This window comes from Argentina anserina, chromosome 5, assembly GCF_933775445.1.
Source record: "Argentina anserina chromosome 5, drPotAnse1.1, whole genome shotgun sequence".
Taxonomy (NCBI): Eukaryota; Viridiplantae; Streptophyta; class Magnoliopsida; order Rosales; family Rosaceae; genus Argentina; species Argentina anserina.
The window spans coordinates 23722147-23734339 of record NC_065876.1 but is presented as its reverse complement, the minus strand read 5'-3'; the positions used below and the strand labels follow the sequence as shown (position 1 = coordinate 23734339).

Here is a 12193-nt window from a genome sequence, read left to right as displayed (position 1 = left end):
TGGCGGTGACAGAGACAGCGAGGTCGTCGGCTCCGAGCTGGCGGTGACAGATAGGTTGTCGGCAGGGCTTGCAGCCGGAGAAAGGAAAGAGGGAAAAAATCCCAGAAAAAACAGAACAATTTCTTCGTGCTCTGATACCAAGAAGAATAATATTGCTTATTGCTTGTTATACATTCATACACATATCAATCCTTTATATAGCCTAATCTACCTATAAAATAATCCGTGATTCACACCGACAACAACATCATCTAAAAACACAACCCTAGATACTAAATAGTGGCTAGCTCTACTATGTCTGCTTCAGCTCTCACCATCCCTCTTTTCTCTCCTTAACTTGGAAACTTCAATCTTTCACACAGGTACTTTCCTGATCCCTGTTCCAGTATTACCATAAATTTCATTGATCACGATGGCTAAGAGCCCGAGAATTTTAGTTACGTAGTTTATTTTGTATATAGCACTATAGCAGGGGCCTTATATTAAGTTCTGCTTTAAACTGGTTCTTGTCCACATAGTATTAGGTCCCAGTTGGCTTACAAGAAAAATCTGCTTCTGTTTTCCACAATTTAGTATATTGGGTAATTTTAGTGTGAAGCATTGTGATGCAGTCCATATTTCTCTCTAAGCATTGCCAGATAATGTTGTATTTGATGCTCTTACTTCTGCATGCTCTGTGCTCTGTATACTTTTCTTGGAAAAAGCCTCTTACAGTATCAACACCCGCACTCATTAATCATTACAGGTCGAACTGTATTGAGTCCATTCATAGTTGGTCTTTCACGCCTATTATCTGGGAATTATTTGTCAACACTTTCTCTGCTGGTGTAACTATATCTCTTTAATTAAGTAAGATTTGATATAGTATAATTTGGAAACAACAGACATAATAAGCGCACATCAAGTAGCACCAACAATGTGGATGCAAGATGTGTCTAAATTTTGTCTAGCTAGCTAGGACTGAGTGACGAACACATCGTTTGACTTCCCCATGACATGGATGAACGTTCATGGGGTTTGATTCATATGAAGGATTTACACGATAGTATTTCCCTGACACTGGCCTCGAGTTTATGAACTAACTTTAGGTATTAGATGTGATTCGTCAACTAGTTGAGGATGAATGATGTTTCTCTTCAATCTTGATTGTTTTGTAACTTCAATTCATTGTGCGATGAGACTTCAGATAGTTGCTTTCTACCTAAGAATTTTCATAATACGCTCGAACACATCATTCATATATCTGCCTCCTCCGTTGTTTTGGCACCATTGACTAGACGTAGATCATACAACAATCTTCCCCAACCACACGCTATCTTATATTACTCTCCGAGAACAACCAACGGGGGTCTTTCAATAGCTGAAGCCTCTGCAGTTTCTGACACAGCTCAAGGGTAAATTTAGTGAGCTAGAATGGCATTCTCGTTTTGTTAGTGATTTCCATATCAATTAAATGACAGACATCGATCCCCTTGACAGTTTACTGTTTCTCATATGTGAAGGTACCCCGTGTAATAACCCTAATTTTCAAAACAATATTTGGTTTGATTTGAATTCTATAAAGTTGTGAAATTCAATTAAAACGAATGTGATTGTTTGCGATGTTACGAAACGAAAAACGGAAACGTTCTCGGAACGTTTAATTAGAAAAACGTTACGTTTCCGAACGAAATTATCGACTTTTATTCCGTCGCTCGTTTGCGAAAACGTCCTTCACGAAAGTTGTAGGGCTCGTCGATACGCGTTTGTGGATATGTGACGCGTTCTGATCGGACGATGTACGTAAACGTTATTAACGTCGGAAGTTAGTTTCTAATTTTAGAAGCAAGTATAAAAAGCGTATTTTTGAGATTAGGGTTTCCATTTCAGGAAACCCTTCTCTCTCATTTCTCTCCGCCTCCCTCTCCCTCTCACCCGACCCTTTCTTCTCCCTCTCGGCTTGCACCCCGATCTCCCTCCTCCGAGGGAGGTGCTCCTCACCGCCGGCACCAGCGACCTCACAGGCACGACGCGACGCACCACCGAGCAAGACGCAAGCCAGCTCGCCGCCGTGAAGCTCCTCGCGTCGCACCGGACCCGCACGACTGGACCAAGCTCTCCGACGAGCTCCGGTGCTCCTAAGACCGAAAATAGGTGAGGTTTCGACTATATATGATGTTGTGATTGTTGTTGTGTGTATTGTGGATGTTGTGGATGATTTGTGGAGGAGATCAGAGTGGGATCGGAGGGGGGGGGGGAATTGATGAACACCGCCGCCTTAGGCGGTGCGTGTGGGAGCATGGGGCGGTCTATGGGTGGTCGGAGACCGTAGGAAGGTGGAGGAGGAGGAGAGGATGGTTTTTGGGGCGGAGGTGACGTGATACGCTTCGGTGTCGGAGTAGGCGCGTGGGCCCCACGCGCGGTCGCCGGCTAGTGGCGCGTGTACCCCACGCGCCGCCACGTGCGGCGGCGCGTAAACAGTGACTCCGACACAGTAAATTGTTAATTTTATTTTTACGTACGGTGAATGTAAAAAGTAATTTACGTACAGTAAAAGTAAATTTTATTTACGTGTGGTAATTGTAAATGTAAATTACTTTTAGTAAAGGTAAAAGTAATTTTGGAAGGGTAATTCGGTAATTATTATTTACTGAGACAGTACGTACATTTTGAATAGTATTTATACGTACAGAAATACGTAAACAGTATGTACTTGTACAGAGATACGTATTGGATGTGTATTTATACAGTAATACACAAATAGTAAATACATGAACAGTGATACACAAATAGTGAATAGTAACAGTGAACAGTAATTTCGTAAAACCGAAAATTGCTGAACAGTAACCGATTATTACTGTTTCGGCATTTAAAGGTTTACGAAACGTTTCTAAATTCTTTTCTTATCTTTTCAAGGTGATCGATAAATCAAAGAAAGGAATTATCTTCGGAAATTGTGGATTTACGCTCGAGTCGATAAAGTGAGTAAAATCTCACATATTTACGAATCTACCCTTGCGGTGATTTCAAAATTTTTGCAAGAGTTTTAAATATTGAAATACGAAATGTATACAATATAGTGGATTATATATGTATTGTATAAATGGTAATAAGTACATATATATATAGTTTGCTATAATATATACTGTTATGAATTCATTTGAAATAGGTCATTTCGATGACAATCATGTGATTTAATATGGAGTTTGTTAAACGTTTTGTCTTCGGACGTGTTGATAAATTATGACATGTATATGATATAGTGGATTATATATGTATCGTATAAATGGTAAATAAATACATATATATATAGTTTGCTATATAATATACTGTTATGATTTTATTGTGATGATGTCATTTTGATGACAAGATTTTATCGAGCATGTGATTTTTGGTACAATATGATGTGTGATTATTGTACGTGATTCTAACATGGAGATTGTTAAAATGTGAATTGTCTTTAGACTTGATTTTTGGTACAAATGATGTGAGATTATTGTACGTGTTTGGCAAGTCGGAACCTAGCCTTTGGCCGGGCGAAAGTTACGATACAGTTAGAGCTTTAGTCTGTCTGCCGGACATCGGGTAGCGAGGAGGTTGCCCGATGTTGGACATAGGGTAGCGAGGAGGTTGTCCTATGTCGGGCGTAGGGTAGCGAGGAGGTTGCCCTATGCCGGGCGTTGGGTAGCGAGGAAGTTACCCAACGTCGGCGGTGTACTATATGAGGGGTAACAGAGGCGTACCAACGCTCATTAGTACTCGTATTATAAATGCATTTGGGCAAACAGAGGGGTTGCCCAATTTCTCATGAGTATTTTCATTTTTATATTTTCGGGACAACCAGATGGGCCGTCCATTGACTCATGAATGCATTTATATTTGTTAATTGTGGATTGACATATATATTGTTATACGAGTTATATATTTTTTATTTTACTCATACAAGCTGTAAAGCTTACCGGGTTTGTGTTTACAATCCTGGTGCACTAATTCGATGGTGTAGGGGATACTACTGCAGGTGTCGATTAGTGGGAATCGAAGGACATCTCTGGTGACTTGAAGTCGTTCATTATCCTGCTTGTGGTGAGGTTCTATTGTGGATTTGTGTGAGAACTTGTGAGGATTTATTTATGGTTTTGTGAGAAATTATGAGGATTATTACATTTCCATTTTTATGTAATATGGATTATAAATTTGGGTTGTAATAATTGGTTTGTCTGATTTGTATCATGAACTCAGTAATGATCCGCTGTGTGCATTTAAATGATTTCGATTTTATTGGAATTGTTTAGTGTTTAACGACTTTGAATTTGAGTTTTGATGCTCGAAATTTTGGGGTCGTTTCACCCCGATACGCCCGGTTTATGGACAAAGGAACAAGTTGAAGCATGGAAACCCATTGTCGATGCAGTTCATGCTAACGGTGGTGTATTCTGCTAGAATTAAACTTAATAAGATGTAAGATTATATAAACAAAATCAACTATGACAAATCTAGAATCGATACATATATAAGATAAATTGAATCAAATACAAAAAAGTATAGAGATGCAAACTAGATAGACGGTCTCTTTTCATTGTTCTTCTCCTAGATTCACCCTTGATCTCATATCGTTGATGGGACTGATAAAATTGAGGTGTGGTGCTCTAGCAGGGATCAATGAAGGTAATGTACTTTATATCAGAATGGCGGTTAAGGTAGTTCCTTCCATCAAGGAAACTGTTTTATAACTTCTTTTATCTTAATGTATCATTCTACAGTAACCATACACCTTTGAATTCAAATTCAAAAACATATTGCATTAAATAAAGCTACTTTCAATTACAAACATTATTTAATTCACCGATGTTATATATTAAACTCTAAAACTCGTTACATATATCAGCTTAATCAAAATGATGATATCTAGTTCAATAAAATCTTACAATCTCCCACTGAACTAGATATCATGCAAAAATAATTTGTAATGACGAGTTTCCTTAAGTGTGCACCAGAGTTCAAGAACACATCATCTATTTTTCAAAGTTCCAGTCAACTTCACTAAACTGCATTGAACTATAGAAAAGTATAATAAAGTAGAAAATCATTAGTCTTCTATAATCACAATACGGCTAGTAAAATCACATGAAACTACCCCAAGTATGAATTTGTGCTTGTCTAACTTTATTTACAGTAATCGACTTGTAAAAAGAAAAACATGCCTGATCCAATTTTCAACATGATGGAGAGCTGCACTATATTACTGGGCATATCAGTATCTGCAAGTTCTGGATATGTACATATATCAACCTATGCAGCAACTAAGTGTTGACAAAAAACTTAATTCAAATGACAAAAGTCAGATGATAAACCAAATGACTGATTAACTAAAAATCTATATTCATTATTCAATAATACTAAGCAATTGATACAAAAGCACCACAAGTTTACATACATAATCTCAATAATGACTACTGATGAGTATACACAAGAATGATCAAGATACTTAGTAATGTGCAAATAAACACAATTATGCTCTAGTACCCTATAGTTGGATAGTGACCAAGTTCAATAGACATAGTTCAAGAAACTTAAGTTCTCAATTGTCAAGGTACTGATGCATAACTAGATAGTATATGATCAATTGACGATGCATCACTACATTTTGTCTTAACTAATTGACACATCTTCTGGTATGGTAATGTGAGAAGAAACAATAACTTTCCACAGTTTTAGAAATAATCAGAATACTACATAATGCACAACATATGCTCAATATGATAAATGATCAAAATATATGGAATAACTTGAAGATAAAGATCTATATCAACTATTGTAACCAAAACTATTAAGTAAAGCATCAACAGTGAGATAACTTTCCACAGTTAGTGGTGCGTGAGCGCCACGCGCGGCCTACCGGAGGTGGTGCGTGTACCCCACGCGCCCCCACGTGCGGCGGCGCGTGAGCAGTCAGTTCGACACAGTAAATTGTAAAATTTTATTTTTACGTACGGTGAATGTAAAAAGTAATTTACGTACAGTAAAAGTAAATTTTATTTATGTATGGTAAATGTAAATGTAAATTACTTTCAATAAATATAAAAAGTAATTTCAGAAGGGTAAATCAGTAATTAATATTTATTGAGACAGTATTTACATTTGAATAGTATTTATATGTACATAAATACGTAAACAGTATGTACTCGTACAAAAATACGTAATGGATGTGCATTTGTACAATAATACATGAATAGTAAATACGTAAATAGTACATAGTGAATAATATTCAGTGAACAGTAAATTCGTAAAACCATAAATTGCTTAACAGTAACAGATTATTACTGTTTCGGCATTTAAAGGTTTACGTAACGATTCTAAATTCTTTTTTTTATCTTTTCAAGGTGATCGATAAATTCTTTTTTACCTTAAGAAATTGTGGATTTACGCTCGAGTTGATAAGGTGAGTAAAATCTCACATATTTACGAATCTACCCTTGCGGAGATTCAAGATTTTGCAGAATTTTTAAGAATGGAATATGACATGTATTTGATATAGTGGATTATATATATATTGTATAAATGGTAAATAGGTACATATATATATAGTTTTCTATATAATATACTGTTATGATTTTATCGTGAGTATGTTATTTTGATGACGAGATTTATATATCGAGCATGTGATTTAATTTGTACAATATGAGGTGATGATTATTGTACGTGGTTTTAACATGGAGTTTGTTAAAACGTTTTGTCTTCGGACGTGTTTATGAAATATGACATGTATATGATATAGTGGATTATATATATATTGTATAAATAGTAAATAGGTACATATATATATATATATAGTTTGCTATATACTGTTATGATTTTATCGTGATTATGTCATTTGGATGACGAGATTTATATATCGAGCATGTGATTTGATTTGTACAATATGAGGTGATGATTATTGTACGTGGTTTTAACATGGAGTTTGTTAAAACGTTTTGTCTTCGGACGAGTTTTTGTCTTCGGACGTGTTTATGTCTTCGGACCAGTCTTCGGACGTGTTTATGTCTTCGAACCAGTCTTCGGACGTGTTTGGCATGTCGGAACCTAGCCTTTGGCCGGGCGAAAGTTACGATACAGTTAGAGCTCTAATCTGTCTGCCGGAGTACTGCATGAGAGGTATCAGATGGGTTATCGGCTCATGAGTACTCATATTTTTGGATGTTATGTAGCAGAAGGTTGCCCAATATCGGCGGTGTACTACGTGAGGGGTAACAGATGTGTACCAGCGTTCATTAGTACCCGTATTATAAATGCATTTGGGTAACCAGAAGGGTTGCCCGATTTCTCATGAGCATTTTCATTTTCATATTTTGGACAACCAGACGGGCCGTCCATCGACTCATGAGTGCATTTATATTTGATGTGTTGTGGATTTCCGTATATATTGATATGTGAGTTTTATTGTTGTTTTTACTCATACGAGCTGTAAAGCTTACCGGGTTTGTGTTTACAATCCCGGTGCACCAATTCGATGGTGTAGTGGATGACTCCGCATGTGTGGATTAGCGGGAATTGATGGACCGCTCAGAGGACTCGAAGATATTTAGTTCCAGCTTGTGTGAGGATTTTGTGTGATTTTCTTGTGAGGTTTTTGTGAGGATTATACATTTCCATTTGTTATAATGTCGAATTATAATTTGGTTGTAATAATCGGTTTGACTGAGTTGTATTTTGAACTCAGAGATGATCCATTGTGGCATTTAAAATGATTTCGATTCATTGAGATTGTTTTGGTGTTTCACGACTTTGAAATTTGAGTTTTTATGCTTGAAATTTTGGGGTCGTTACATTAAATAAAGTTATTTTTGATTACAAACATTATTTAATTCACCGATGTTATATATTGAACTCTAAAACTCGTTACATATATCAGCTTAATCAAAATGCTGATATCTAGTTCAATCAAATCTTACATATTCTTCTGTCAGATATGGCCTGCAGGAAGAGTTTCAAACAGCAGTGCGTACAATTCACAAGTTCACACAGAAAGTTATCATTTTACTTTTATATTTCATCATATATAGAAACAATTGTGAACATAAATTAGAGCACTGAAGCATTGGAATAAATAAAACATGGATATGTTCAAGTAATCCTCTCCAGAGATCCTTGCATATGTTTAAGTAATCTTCCGTACGTGTTCAGACTCTTATTTTCAAAATCTCTTACTCTTTCAGCTTTTCAACGAAATGGACAAGCTCCAATCTCTTGTACTGACAAGCCGCTAACCCCTCAAGTACTATCTAACTAATACTCTTGATGATGCTGATTACACACCTCCAAGGCGATTAAGGACAGATGAAATCCCACAGATTGTCAACGACTTTAGACTTGCTGCGAAAAACGCAATTGAAGCTTAATATTCCTCCAACTTGATTATGTAAACGCACTCAGGATATTGATTTAAGCTCAATAAACATTTACAATGTAATTATTGGATCAACTTACTCAAATAGTTACATGCAGATTAGTCCCATAGGTCTAGTAGAAAGTTGAAACTACATAAACACAAAATGGCATCAATTATATTCGACTCTTCCCATGAGAAAGAAGAAACGTGTATCTTTGTTCCCACCCTTTGAAAATAGAATCAGGAGTTGTAACTCTTTCCTTGTGTAAGTGTATTACAAGCATGGTTTATATGCTAATCGATCATATAAACTTTAAGTAGCTGATATAATTTGTACTTTATTTGTATGTATTGGTTTTGATGGGGTCGAAATTCATGGAGCATATGGTTACCTTATTGATCAATTCCTCAAAGACCAAGTGAATGATCGGACAGACCAGTATGGTGGATCACTAGAGAATCGCCACCGATTTGCTCTGAAAATTACTGAAGCTGTTGTAAACCGAATAGGAGCAGATAGAGTTGGAATCAGACTATCTCCATTTGGCGACTATATGGAATCAGGTGATTCAAACCCTGAAGCATTAGGCCTTTATATGGTTCAATCCTTAAACAAATATGGGATTCTGTACTGCCATGTTATTGAGCCAAGAATGAAGGAAGTTGCAGTAAAAAGTGACACTGCCTTCAGTCTTCTTCCAATGAGAGAAACTTTTGGTGGTACCTTCATTGCTAGTGGTGGTTTTGACAGAGAAGATGGGAACAATGCAGTTGCTGAGGGTCGTGCAGATCTTATAGCTTATGGTCGTTGGTTCTTGGCAAATCCAGATTTGCCAAAGAGATTTGAGCTCAATGCTCCTTTAAACAAGTATGACAGAAGTACTTTCTATACTTCTGATCCAGTTGTTGGTTACACTGATTATCCATTTCTCGACTCCCCTGCTTAACACTGCAGCAGTCTTTGGAGGCTTCAATAGACTTGTATGAGTACAATCTGCTCAAGTATGACAGAATTACTTTTGTTATGTGGTATGCAACTATGCATAGTCAGCATAGATATGGATACTTAGATCGGATAAAAGTGAAGCAAAGTTTTAGTAGAGCGTGAGGTTGGCAAACAAGTGATAGTTGTCTCCTTTGTTTATTATGGACGAGTTAAACTGCTCTATATGGAGACTTCGGCGAAGTTTGATATGACTTTGAATTGGCTGATTGGGTCGGGATCAAAGCCAGGGGCTGAACGGCATGCAGATTCGGAGGTTTTGGTAGGTGCTTCAGATGGTGATGCGATAGGCCTCGTTGACGAGGTAGTGGGGGAGTACGTACTATCTCCTAGTTGCTTCAGGAAAGAACCTTCTTAAACCCTGTTTTGATTAATTCATTCTTTGAGAGTACACAACTGATGCGTGAGGCATTCCAATAATGTGTTGATCTTTGTAGGGTTTAGGAAGTGAGTTGTTTAGGTCATCTTTGTTTGGACTTTTTATTTTTTTACAAACTTTGATTTAGTTTTTTATCTATTTAATAAGCGTCTTTTTTCGCATTACATGTGTTTAGTTTTAACATGCATTTAGTGTGTCTATGATGGCGATATTGCCAATGTATTTTTCATTCCCCTTCAAAAAAAGATAAGAGAAAAGCATTTGTACTACCCGGTAGTATTCTCTTAAATATCTTGATAAGGATGAGATTATTGGAAAATACTAATTTACCCTCCTTCATTTAACTCTGTTAAGGAGTTAACGATGTACACATAAGATATCGGAATTGATATTTCATGTACTAATGTGTTATTTGAGAAAGTTGTGACACCTTAATCATCAATGGAAGAAACTTGATGTACCATTCTTAAGATTTTCCTATAAATCAAGTGTATGGAAATAAAAAAAGACTTCATTCCCAGGTTAAACTAGAAGATTACACTCAACTACCAAATGAATTATTTGAACATGACTTCATGAACAAAAAAACCAAAACAAAAAAACTTTATGAACAGAAACACTTTAAATAAACTTTATATGAAAATAGTATTGTACGTGCTTAGGGAACTGATTAGTCAAAATACCATAAGTTAGGCATGAAATGGAATGATGGGGATGCATATATCACCTTGATTCAATGCGAACACACACAAATTCATATAAATTCATTCACAAACATATGAGACCTTTATTGACTTACAGAATGTAAAGCCATCAAATTATTTCATGGACTCCTTTTGAATCAGCTAATTATTCTCTAGCAATTTTGATGTGTTATGCCAGACCACCTGGATAGATTGAATTGAACCGAGCCACCTGTAATGAATTTTCAATCAAATGAATATTACACAGAAACTGTATGTTTAACAAAACCAATCTAAGAGAGTACTGTTAATCTGTTATGTAGCATAAGTGTTGTAGATCGAGGGATCTTCTACAGAACTGAGATGAACTCACAATTACTATGTTTCAAGACAGCTGTGCTGTTACTCTTTGTTTTTTTGTTTGTTTTAAGGTAACGAAAATTCAGTTTAAGCAATCAGAAGAGAAATAAGACGAATCTATGATTCCATGAATGAGAAATCAGAATCATGTTGTTTGTGCTCTCCAGTATTAAGTTACTACAATGAAAACAATAAACTCATGTATGATAAACTAATGCAGGTCATACATCATTTGTAACACCTTATAGATATCTATGTATGCACATGTTTATCTTCTAAAACTTAAGAGAGATTCAATAAAGCATAGTGCCAGTAATATCTCCAACACCTCCAGGAACTAATACATCAAATTCACTTACAGTCCATTCCGCGGTCTCACCTGGGTGACTGACATGTATTTCTGTACCCACATTAAGTGAAGACTGTAATAACCCTAGATTTTGAAACGTTATTTGAAAATTGAATTGAATTCTATAAAGTTATGAAATTCAATTAAAAGGAAATTGATTGTTTGCTAACGTTACGAAACGGAAACGGAAACGTTCCGAGAACGTTTATTAAGAAAACGTTACGTTTCCGTACGAATTTATCGACTTTTATTTGGTCGATCGGTCGCGAAAACTTCCTTCACGAAAGTTGTAGAGCTCGTCGATACGAGTTCGTGAGTATGTGACGCGTTCGAAATGGACATCGTACGTAAAAGTTATTCTCGTCGGAAGTTAGTTTCCGATTTGGAAACTAGTATAAAAAGGTTATGGAAACCCTTTCATTTCCGCCGCTCTCTCTCTCTCTCTCTCACCCCGAAACTTCTTCCCTTCCTTCAGAAAATTCGTCGATCCAATCCGGCGAACTCCGGCCGACGTGTCCCTCACCGCCGACGCCAGCAGCCTCGCGACCTCGACGCAGCCCCCCTCCAAGCCAGCCACGCTCTCCAGTGCCGACGTGAAGCCTCGAGCGACTCGCAAGCATCGAACCCAGTCGGTCCAAACACTCTGACGAACTCCAACGCTCTCAAGGCCGAAATAGGTGAGGTTTTCATCGAATTTGATGTTTGGATGCTTGTTGTGTGAAATTCAGTTGGTTTTGGTTTGATTGAGGGAGTTTTCGAGGAGATCGGAGGGGGAGGGTTTTGCGGGGGAGATGCCGCCGCCAGAGGTGGCGCGTATGGGTGCGTGCGGGAGGTAGGGACGGCGGGGAAACCGTGGGGAGGGAGAGGGAAGGAAGAGGGTGGTTATGGAGGCGGCGGTGGCGTGATACGCGCCGTGGTTAGCCTCGGCGCGTGGGCCCCACGCGCAGCCCGCCGGAGAGAACAGTTTTGACATAAGGGTATTTTGGTAATTTACTGTGTACGGTAAATGTAAATGTAATTTTTATTTACTACGGTAAATGTAATTAAATTTTAC

The 12193-nt window shown here is 37.3% G+C and overlaps 1 long non-coding RNA gene and 1 pseudogene across 1 annotated transcript; one reads left to right on the top strand and one right to left on the bottom strand.

Annotated features, from left to right (window-relative positions):
• The first annotated feature begins 294 nt into the window (after window positions 1–294).
• Window positions 295–9312, top strand: LOC126796057 (12-oxophytodienoate reductase 2-like; annotated as a pseudogene).
• On the bottom strand, window positions 8308–11213 carry LOC126796072 (uncharacterized). The gene is made up of 3 exons (XR_007672285.1): window positions 11170–11213; window positions 10547–10662; window positions 8308–8349 (listed from the first exon to the last, which is right to left on the bottom strand). It is a non-coding gene; the product is annotated as an uncharacterized LOC126796072 (long non-coding RNA).
• Window positions 11214–12193: the final 980 nt, after the last annotated feature.